Source organism: Peromyscus leucopus, chromosome 2 (genome assembly GCF_004664715.2).
Source record: "Peromyscus leucopus breed LL Stock chromosome 2, UCI_PerLeu_2.1, whole genome shotgun sequence".
Taxonomy (NCBI): Eukaryota; Metazoa; Chordata; class Mammalia; order Rodentia; family Cricetidae; genus Peromyscus; species Peromyscus leucopus.
Genome location: NC_051064.1, coordinates 54,238,439 through 54,249,272, shown reverse-complemented (window position 1 = coordinate 54,249,272; position 10,834 = coordinate 54,238,439). Strand labels below are relative to the sequence as shown.

Below are 10,834 nucleotides of genomic sequence, written 5' to 3'. Positions count from 1 at the left end.
GTGTGTGTGTGTGTGTGTGTGTGTGTGTGTGTGTGTGTATGCAGGTGTTCACTGAGGCCAAAAAAGGGCATCTGGTCTCCTGGAGCTGGATTTACAGACAGTTGTGAGCTGATGGGTGCTGGGAACTGAACTCTGGTCCTCAGAAAGGGCAACAAATGCTCTTAACTAACTGCTGGGCCATCTCTCCAGACCCACAATTCTCAACTGTTGATTAATGGACCAGGTTTTTTCTAGGTGCCAACTGAGGGCTCAAACACCAAATTGTCAAATCCATAAGGATTGTGTTAGGAGTAAATACATTTTACTTGGCCAGCTCTATTCAACAGATACCAAGAGCCCTGCCTAAGAAGTGAGGCCAGGAAGTGTGTTGTGTGATATTTTGTTTGTGTTCTGACAAATAAAGCTTGCTTGGAATCAGAGTTCAGAGCTAGCCACTAGTTAACCATAGAGGCTTGGAGGACTGTAGAGAGAGGGACAGGAAGCGGGCCTGAAGACAGGATCTCGGCCCTTTTGGTTAGAGGAATGGAAGAGGTCGGAAGTCTCTGGTGGCTGCTCCCCTGCTTCTCTGATCTTTCAGATTCTTAACCCAGTATCTGGCTCCTGGTTTTTTACTGGTAAGATTAATTAGATTTTTGCATCATAAATAAATAAGTAGATGACATCCAAATTAAAAAAGATTAAGGAAAGTTGTCTTTATCCCCATATGAAATGATCCCACAATCAGGAAACACTAAAAATTCCACAGAAAGCATTGGGACAAATTTTGTAAAATTGCAGGACACAAAATTAACACATAAAAGTCAGTTGTGTTTCTACACACTAACCATGAATAAACCAAAATGGAAATTAGGAATAGTCCTATATATAGTAACATCAAAGAGAAAAAAATACTTAGGAATAAACTTAGTCAAAGAAATAAAAGACCTGTACACTGAGTTCAAAGCCAGCCTGGGCTAAATAGTGAGACCGTATCTAAAACAAACAAACAAACAAACAAACGAACCATCAAGAGAGAAGAGCCAATTCAGGGACTGGGAGCAAATATTCACAAAGGACTCCTCAGATGCAGGTTAATGCTTAAATACGCAAAGGATATTTGATTGGGCAACAGAAAACGCCCCAGGACAAAACGGGGCTAGGACTTGAGAAGATATTTCTCCAAAGAAGAGCCACACGTGGCCAGAAAAGACACAAAAAGATGTGGGGTGCAAAGGATCTGGAAAACGACTCCCGTGTGCTGGTGGGAGTGAGGAGCAGTACAGTATTTATGAGAACTTATGCTGCTTCTTATAAAAACACTTCATAAATCTTCATATAAACCAGCAACTCATTTCTTGGTATAAATCACAAAAATTGAAAGAAGAAACACAAACATACCTGTACACTCATATTCATTCCAGCATTATTTGTAACAGCTAGAAGACAAAAGCATCTCAAGTATCCATCAACAGAAATATGGAATGTGGTATGTACACATTCTCCAATGCGCGCGCGCGCGCGCACACACACACACACACACACACACACACACACACCCCAAGTATATTCAGCCTTAGATATGAGGGAAACTGATATAAGCTACAACATGGATAAAACCTGAAAAAATTCTGTTAGGTAAAGGAAACTATTTTAAACTATCATGAGTCCACTTACGTGGTGTCTAGAGCAGCCAAGTTCAGAGGTAGACGTGAGATGTTGACTCCAGGAGATGGGGGAAGCGGGGAGTTAGTCTTACTAGTACAAAGTTTCCATTTAGAAGATGAGAAAAAGGCATTAGAGACATGGCTCAGTGGTTAAGAGCACTGGCTGCTCTTCCAGAGGACCTGGGTTTGATTCTCAGCACCCACATGCTGGCTCACCCTCTGTAATGTCAGTTCCAAGGGGATTAGACACCTTCTTCTGGCCTCCAAGGGCCCCCTGCACACATGTGGTGCACAGATACACATGCAGGCAAAAACCCATACACATAAAAATAAATAATTTAAAAGATGAAAGTTCTAAGAATGGATGGAGATGGTTGTACAACTGTACGAACATAAAGTTTTATCACAATGAAAAGGAGAGTAGACTTGGTACAAGAGAGAACGTGCCATCGGTTAACACGCTGTTGCTGGTCTAAGAACCCCACACCCACCGTTCCACCCCAGTGCCCACAGCCAGCTGTCTTGGTGCAGTGTTAATGCCTGTCCACCCAAAAGGTGCTCCCATGCAAAATGGACTCACGGGATAGAAAGAGCAAGATTACAAACCACTGTTGGAGTGAGTATCTTCAGAGTAACCTAAACACTGACCTATCAGAGCACTTGACAGAGCCTGGCCTTACCCAAGCATGTACTGTATGACCTCTTGGTCAAGTGACTTTTAGCAGAGTGCACAGTCATTGTGTGTGAGTAACAGGAAGACAGGAAGAAAAGGGTGAGTTATTGTCCTAAATTTGCAAGCAAGCCGAGAGGAAAACAGAACACATAAGCCTCCTCGTGAACGACAGTTGCCAGATTTAGCAAGTAAAATTATAGGGCTCCATTGTTTATCAGAAATTCAAAATTAACTGGGCAACTATCTAATCTGGTAGTGCTCTGAAGTTTTGGGATTGAGGAGAAAATCAATAATCCAGGGGGTTCTGATCTGGGGTAATTGAGGTCTGCAAGGAGCCTATGCCAGAAAAAGTAGAAAAATTCTAAATTCATTAAAAAAATATACTGATTACAAAGAAGAAAAGTAAAAAAAACAAAAAACAAAACATACTGCTTAATTTGGCCCACGCTGGGTTTCTGTGACCTAAAGTTTTACTATTCAAAGACATGTCAGAGGGTAAGAGTAATCAAAGCAAGACATTGGAACGTGAAAAACATCCTCTGCATCTGTGAAGGCAGACTTCCGAAAGTGATGGTCAAGTCGCATGGGGTGGCCCAGGGTTTTAGTTCCACCCGTCAGCAGGCAGAGGCAGGCAGATGTCTTTGAGTTCAAGGCATGCCAAGGTTACAAATGAGACCTTGTCTCAAAACATCAACAACAACAAAAAGCAAAACAAAACAAAAAACACCAAAGCAAAACAACAAAAAGCGTCCTTCAACATCAATATAAAAATCAGTGGGACGCAGAAAGGAACAGCTGTGTAAGTGCCCAAGGCCAGGCAGCAGGAGGGGATTCTGGGGTAGTGTTTGGGTGGCGTCTTCCCATGAAGCCACACTACTGCTTCTGGTCTACTGCATGCGTCCTATGCTATTTATTTATTATTGTTTGTTTGTTTCTGGGGATTGAAGCCACTGACTTTGTGAGGCCAGGCAAGCGCTCTGCCGGTGAGATACAACCCCAGCCCCCTCAGCCACTATTTTTATTTGCTAATACTTTGAGCCTGTGTTGGAATAATGCTATCAGGCCCTTCTTCCCAGCTTATAAACGGCTACCGTTTTTCTGCACCGTTTCATCATCCAGCAACGCCGCCTACTTTCCTTAAAGCCTGGGCCAAAAATAAGTCCCTGAACCCTGAACCTAACCAAGGTCCTTCGCTTCTTCAACCTGCCTGAAGCATTGGCTCAACCAGCTACAGAGTCAGATTTAAGGGCCGGGGCTGGCTCTAGAGTTCCTCCCCAGGGGGAGCAGCTAGTCTCCAAGGAAGAGGAACGGTAACCCTGGCAAAGCTCTTTCAAGATTATCTGGTAGCCTCTAAGGAACTAACCAATAAGAACCTCTGCAGCCCTTAGATAACCTTAAAAACAAAACAAAACAAACAAAAAACAAACAAAAACACCACGTAAACAGCAGGTACATAGAAGACTATGGTAAACGAGACTGGAACAAGAATGGAAAGGTGATGAATTCTGTATATTCCTAGGCCGAAAGATTGAACCAATCCCCTAAATGACACCCTTTTCTTCTTTATATAACGAGACACACCTTTCCTGCCCCGCAGTCCCTGCATTGGACTCGTTTCTTCTTTCATCTGCCCAGGAGGTATTTAATTTGTGCTGCTATGTGCCAGGCACTGTGCTGGGGACCGGAGAAACAAAGATAAGCAGTGTGTGGCCCTCTCGGCGTCTGCAGGGCCACCTTGGCGAGCCACCGCTAGTCTATGACAATTGGATCACCTTGTCCTTCACGGCAGGTGTGTGCACTAACGGGGCAGCAGCGAACGGAAGGTAAAACTGGCCGGCGCTGGGCAAGGACCAACTTGGGAAGCCGGAGCCAAAGGCACGGAGGGCGCAGAGGACCCGCTGCGGTCACTGCGGGAGATGACAGGCAGCTGTGCTCCCCGGGAGGACACAGATGTGGGTTCAGCGATGGCTGGCACGAGCCGGTCCGGGCGTCTCGGGGAAGGGGGACAGTTTGAGGAGACGGTTGGTGGAGGACTTGGGTGGTGCCCAAAGGGCTGGCTGGTGCTGGGTTTCTGAGGGTCCCTTGGCCCTCCGCAGCAGAGCCGGGGTGGGGTGGGGGGGACCAGAGGATGCAGGCGGGAGGCGCGAGGGCGGGGCGGGCAGGCCGAGCGCCCGGCTGCGGGCAGGGTGGGTGGGCAGGCCGAGGCCCCCGTCCCCAGGGACCCCTCGCAACGGTGGGGACAGTGGGAGTCCAGGGTCCCGCTAGCCTGGGGAGAGGCGCGCCTACCTCGCTGCTCACCTGTCGGCCGCGTCCCTTCCGCGCGGGCGGCGGCGTCTGGCGCCTCCCGGCGCCTCCAGGGGTCGCGTGGCAGCCCCCGCCGGCGCTCCCCTCCGCTCCCCTCGGCTCGGCGTTGGTCACGCCCGGCGCCCCCTGCAGGCGTGGTGCCGATGGTCCGCTCTGGGCGGCCGTCGCGCGGCCCCTCCGCGGAGCGCGGTGGTTCGGCCCGCCCAGGCCGCGGGCGCGCCCACCTCCCCGGCGGCTGCGGCGCTGCGCCCAGCGCGGGTCACGCGCCCAGCCTCGTCGCCAGCCGGCCGCCGGGGTGCGCCGCCTCCGGGTGCGCCGCCCTGCGCTCGAGCCCGAGCAGCCTGGGGCGGGCCCGGCGGGCAGGGGCGCGTGGCCTCGGCGGCGAGCCCCGCCGTGGATTCCGGGAGAGCATCGTGGAGCAATGTCCGAAACGGAGCAAGGACCAAACGCGAAAGCCTGGCCTCCCTGGAGCCCCGTGGACTCGGCCCCCTGGGCTGTGGTGTGGGCAGGGGAGCATTCGGGCTTTGGGATTTTCAAAAAGTACCCCATGCACAGCCAGGGGAGACTCCCTGGTGAAACCGGGACCCAGACTCCGGCTGCCTTGAGGCTGTTCTGGCGGAGAACGCCAGGGCCTCCCTGCCGCTCCAGGCGGAGCGGGCTGTCGTTCAGTTTCTGGAAGCCCAGTACGCAGCAGCCATTCTCGGAATGGCGAGTCTGAGACCCTGTCCTTTAGGCCAGCCAAGGAAGCAGGTAAAAGTCACAGTGCGTTCATGTATCCTAGCCTCACACTCACAGAAGTGCTGGAGACCGAGTTGTAAAGAATGAGAGGGAAGTTGGTCGGGCTTGATGCCACATGCGTTTACTCCCACAGGGGCAGGCGGATCTCGGTGCGTTTGAGGTAAGCCTGGTCTATAGAGTGAGTTCCCGGACAGACAAGGCTACATACATAGTGAGATCTTGTCTCAAAAAGCAAGCAAACAACAGCCAAAAACAGCTGGAGAGGGCCCCGGCATGTGTGAAAAGACAAAGGGGCAAACCAATTGATAGCATTGAGGGGTGAGAAGCGGTGGAGCGCTGCAGGAGACAGCTGGGCAGGCTTGGATGGTGGAGACCTTATCATGACTTCGGGCTTGCCTGTAAATGATGGAGAGATTTCTTGCTTGCTTGCTTTTCTGTCCCAGGGTCTCTATGTAGCTCTGGCTGTCCTGGAACTCACTCTGTAGACCAGGCTGGCCTCAGACTCACAGAGATCTGTCTGCCTCTGCCTCTCCAGTGCTGGGATTAAAAATAAAGTGCTTTATGCAGAGGCAGGCATAAGTAAGAATTTTTGAAGTCAAGTTTGCATGCGGGAGAGGTGGAGAGAGTTGGTTGTTAGCTCTTCCAGCAGGGGGAGCCATGAGGAGGCCCCTGGTGCCTGCAGAAGCCAGAAAAGGGCAGTAGATCCTTTGGAACTGGAGTTAGAGGTGATTGTGAGCCACCAGGTGGATGCTAGGAATCCAACCCAGATCTTTCTGCATGCATGTAGTGCACAGACATACATGTAGGCAAAACACCCTTATACATGAACATTTTAAGATAATTTAAAAAATAAAAATAAGAGGTCATGTAGTTTCAGAAATTGAGGCCTCCATTTTAAAGTGACCAGCATTTGTCAGAAGAAAAATCCAAAGTATGCAGTCTTCTGCATAAAGAATAAAGCAGATACCCAAAGAGAAACAGACAAGCACTGTTTCAGTCTAATAGAAAGCCTCAGGAGGGGCTTTCTGAGTTGGGTTCCATAAAGACATCACCTGATTTAGACCGCGAATGTTATCTTTCTGGGGGGAATAGCCAGAACACACAGACAGTTTCAGTTTACATGGGCTAGGCCCACACTGTTAACAGCCTCCCAGAAACCTGGAAAGGTCACAGGACTGCTCACTGCACTTTTTCCTTCATGACCTTATTTACCACTGCCGTAAACCAATAAACAAGGAACACTTCCCTAGCCCCTGCGGTTCCAGCCTCAAATATATATATATTTTAAGATTTATTTATTTATTATGTATACAGTGTTCTGTCTGCATGTATCTCCACAGGCCAGAAGAGGGCACCAGCTCTCATTACAGATGGTTGTGAACCACCATGTGGTTGCTGGGAATTGAACTCAGGACCTTTGGAAGAACAAGCAGTGCCCTTAACCTCTGAGCCATCTCTCCAGCCCAATATTTTAAGATATTTACAAAGTGGTTTGGGGGATGTACTGGCTGGTTTTGTGTGTCACCTTGACACAAGCCAGAGTCATCAGAGAGGAAGGAGCCTCAGCTGAGGAAATGCCTCCATGAGATCCAGCTGTAAGGCATTTTCTCAATTAGTGATCAATGGGGAGGGCCTTGCCCATTGTGGGTGGAGCCATCCCTGGGCCGGTGGTCCTGGGTTCTATAAGAAAGCAGGCTGAGCAAGCCAGTAAGCAGCACCCCTCCATGGCCTCTGCTTCAGCTCTTGCCTCCAGGTTCCTGCCCTGTTTGAGTTCCTGTCCTTACTTCCTTCAGTGGTGAACAGCAATGTGGAAGTGAGAGCTGAATACACCCTTTCCTCACCAATGTGCTTCTTGGTCATGGTGTTTCGTCGAAGCAATAGAAACCCTGACTAAGACGGGAAAATACAGCATTTAGGATCCTGGAAGTGATCTTAGACTATTTTCCCTTAACCTATCCCCAACTTAACCAGAAGTTCTGCAAGTTGGTACACCTCAAATTCAAATCGAACTGAGATCCTCTGGAAGAGCAGCCATTGCTCCAGCCCGTTACATGTCCTTTCATCTCTGGTTATATCACAGACTAAGTTTCTCAGAGCTCAGATCTAATGGCCAGCCACAGTGAGTGACGTATCCACCCTGGCTGGGTACAGGTAGTGGGGTCAGCTAGTACAAGTACCACCACCTAGGCCCACTCATTCATCGGGAACTGCGTGGGAAGGCTAGTCACCAACGGATTCAATGTTCTTGATTACTAGAGAGGCAGGTGATGAGCAAATCAGTGATCTTGGTAAATTGTTGCATAGCCAATCCTCAGAGGTCTTTGGCTCTCTTTTTAAAACATCTTTTTAAAACCCCAGTTTATGGATTTGGAGAGATGGCTCAGCTGTTAAGAGCACTGGCTGTTCTCCCAAAGGACCTGGGTTTGACTCCCAGCACCCACACGGCAGCTCGCCTCCCTCGGTAACTCCAGTTCCCTTTCCCCCAGGGATCCAGTGCCTTCTGCCTCCATGGATATCACGCATGCACGTGGTGTACAGACATCCAGGTAAAAAACTCATATACATAAAAATAAATGAAAATTATAAAAATTGAAAGATACCCTCTATTTATCCATTGATTTCCGCCCCCCTCCCCACACATACACTGCTATGCCTTAGACCTCACCATCACTGTACCATACACAGGAAAATAAAATTGCCTCATAGTCTTCCTGACGTCACCTTTGGCTATAAGCCTAGCCTTTAATGGCTGAGCCATCTCTCCAGCCTTGTACCCCTATTCTCTATTAGAGAAGTCTGGGCAAAATCTTTTCAAATGGGATTCAAAACTGTCCACTGTTGCAACCATACCAATCTAACTCCCCGGCCCTTTGCTGTGTTTCATACAGCAGACTTCTTACAAAGTCATTGCACTAGCTATTTATTCTGCACGGGAAGCCTTTTCATAGATTTTTCTTTTGAAACAAAGTCTCACTGTGTAGACCTGGGTAGCCTGGGACTTGCTATGTTAGGCTGGCCTTGAATTCACAGAAATCTGTCAGTCTCTGCCTTCTGAGTGCTGGTATTCAAAGCATGCACCACCATTCCCGCTCCTGTGCATAGATTTGAAAAACTGTTTATCTCTTTGTGTGTATGCATGTATGTATGTATATATATGTGTGTGTGTGTGTGTGTGTGTGTATGTGTTTCTATGTTTATTTCAAACCAAGCTTCTGTTAAAACAATTGTAAACTTACCTAGTTCGTGGTGTTATATTATCATCAGTAGAAAATGGACATTGGATAATCAGAAATCATTTTGTTCTGTTTTTTTTTCTCTTACTGTATCTGCAGAATCTAGACCAGCACCCAAATCATGGAGCTCAGTAACTATTTACTGGATATGAGAATGTACATGATGGGATAGAGAGTGAAATTTCCGGAAGGCCCTGGAACCCTCTGTGTACAAATGGTGCTTTGAGACCTACAGAGCTAAGAGAGCAGCTCAAATGGAGCACATTTAGAGATCTAACTAGCAAACTTGAAGAGTGCGTCTGTTTAACGAGAGCCTTTACAGAATGGAGTGAGGGGTAACAGTTAACCATTTAAGGCTAAAGATTATGTTATATGCTTATAATTCCAGGCCTTGAGAAACTGAGGCAGGAGAATCACAGGTTCCAGGCAAGCCTGGGCTATGCTGGTAGATTCCATCTCAAAAAAATTTAAAAGCTACTTGCCTCTGTCTCTTTGGCTCTGAATTCCACAAAATTCCTGGTTATTTTCAGGTAGCCCCTGATGCCTGTCCCTTCAGCCTCCATTTAGTGATTAAGATGGCTTAAATGAAACCGGGGTCTTCTGTTTGGTTTTTTGAGTCAGGGTCTCACTTACCTATGGTTGGTCTTGAACTCATTATCTAGCTAAGAATGGCCTTTCTGATTTTCTTGCCTTTGCCTCCCAAGGAGTGATGTTATGGGTGTACAACAGCCAGGATTAATTTTTATATTTATTTCTGTTATCATTTTCTATGCTTAAATGTTTAGTCTGTCTGTATGTCTGTGCACTATGTGGAGGCTGGAAATCGAACCCAGGTCTTTTGCAAGAACAGCAAGTGCTTTTACTAATGAGCCAGCTCCTTGAATTAATTTTTAAAACTGAAAACTTTACAGTGCTTGCTTTTGCTTGTCTCTTAGCTTTACTGGATTGCAGGTGGCCATGTTCCCTGGGAAACACAGTAGAGCTCAGTAGATGCTTGTGTTGACCTACTCATCTCTCCTCCGAATTTTCTAGCCCTCATCTCTCCAGAGTTTGCGTAGGACGGTAGAGAGAAAAGGTAAAGAAAATCATTACCTGATGTATGCTGTCACAAACTAATTGTAGACCTTAGCAAATACCCACAGCTAGCTTTTCCTCGAGGGCTCCTTTGTTTTTCACAAATCCCCTTTTCATAAATCTCACCATGTAGCTCTGGCTGTCCTGGAACTCACTATGCAGACCAGGCTGGCCTTGAAGAGATCAAGCTGCCTCCCGAGGGCTGGGATTAGAGGTGCGCACCACCTCATCTGGCAAGGTGAAGACAATTGGCCCACATTCTCCCCTCTTTTTATCTGATTCTGAATCCCCAGACATTTGCCCGCACACCCACCTCCCTTCTCCTGAGGCATTACAGTTCAGATAGTCTGTCTGTCTGATGAGATAAAGCCACCGTGTGTCCTTTGTGCGTGAAGAGTCAGGCCAGGACGCATGTGAAGTATCAGGAGAGGGTGCCAACTGCTCAGGAGCTCTGAGGATCATGCTAGTCCAAACTCTACTTTTATAAATGCCTTAGGTAGGAGGCCGTGAGTAACGGTGTGCCTACATGGTTCTGGGGGAATACTTTGTCCTGGAAATCCATGGGAGCACACGGCGATCATCACTTCCTGCTCTGGCATGGGACACATAAACTTGTCTTGCTTTTTTAAAGACTTTCTAGTGAAAAGCAGAGTGTCGATATTTTGTGTTCCCTAAACATTTATCAGTTACGTCAACAGTCTGCTCAAATATTTCCTCATATCCTTCTCAGCTTGGATTGAACTGAGGCTGTAACTCAGAGCCCACTAACACTTCTCCCTGGAGGTATCTCTGACATCTAAATTTCTGACCCTTTTCTCAAAGTAGGTAGGCAATGCTGAGTCGCAAACTTGTTTTGCACACACATTCCCAAATGTGGTATTTAACGTTTGGTTCCTTCTGTTTCTGTTTTTGTTTTTGTTTGTTTGGCTCTTCTTGAGAGACTAAGGCTTGAAGAGTCAGGCCAGGACGCATGTGAAGTATCAGGAGAGGGTGCCAACTGCTCAGGAGCTCTGAGGATCATGCTAGTCCAAACTCTACTTTTATAAATGCCTTAGGTAGGAGGCCGTGAGTAACGGTGTGCCATCAAGAGGGGTTCCACGACCCCTAGAGAATAACTGGAAACTGCCCACAGAAGCATGAGCTGCAGTTCTGAAGGAGAAGGTAAGATG

At 47.8% G+C, this 10,834-nt stretch overlaps 2 long non-coding RNA genes across 2 annotated transcripts in view; both read left to right on the top strand.

The window, feature by feature from the left end:
* Nucleotides 1-3,745: 3,745 nt before the first annotated feature.
* LOC114703216 overlaps nt 3,746-10,834 on the top strand; it is a 49,890-nt gene continuing 42,801 nt past the window's right edge. Inside the window, exon 1 of the long non-coding RNA XR_003736108.2 lies at nt 3,746-4,139. This is a non-coding gene — a long non-coding RNA (uncharacterized LOC114703216). The remainder of the gene's footprint in view (nt 4,140-10,834) is intronic.
* LOC119087395 lies at nt 4,940-9,181 on the top strand. Its single transcript, XR_005090824.1, has 3 exons — nt 4,940-5,370; nt 7,845-7,904; nt 8,691-9,181. It is a non-coding gene; the product is annotated as an uncharacterized LOC119087395 (long non-coding RNA).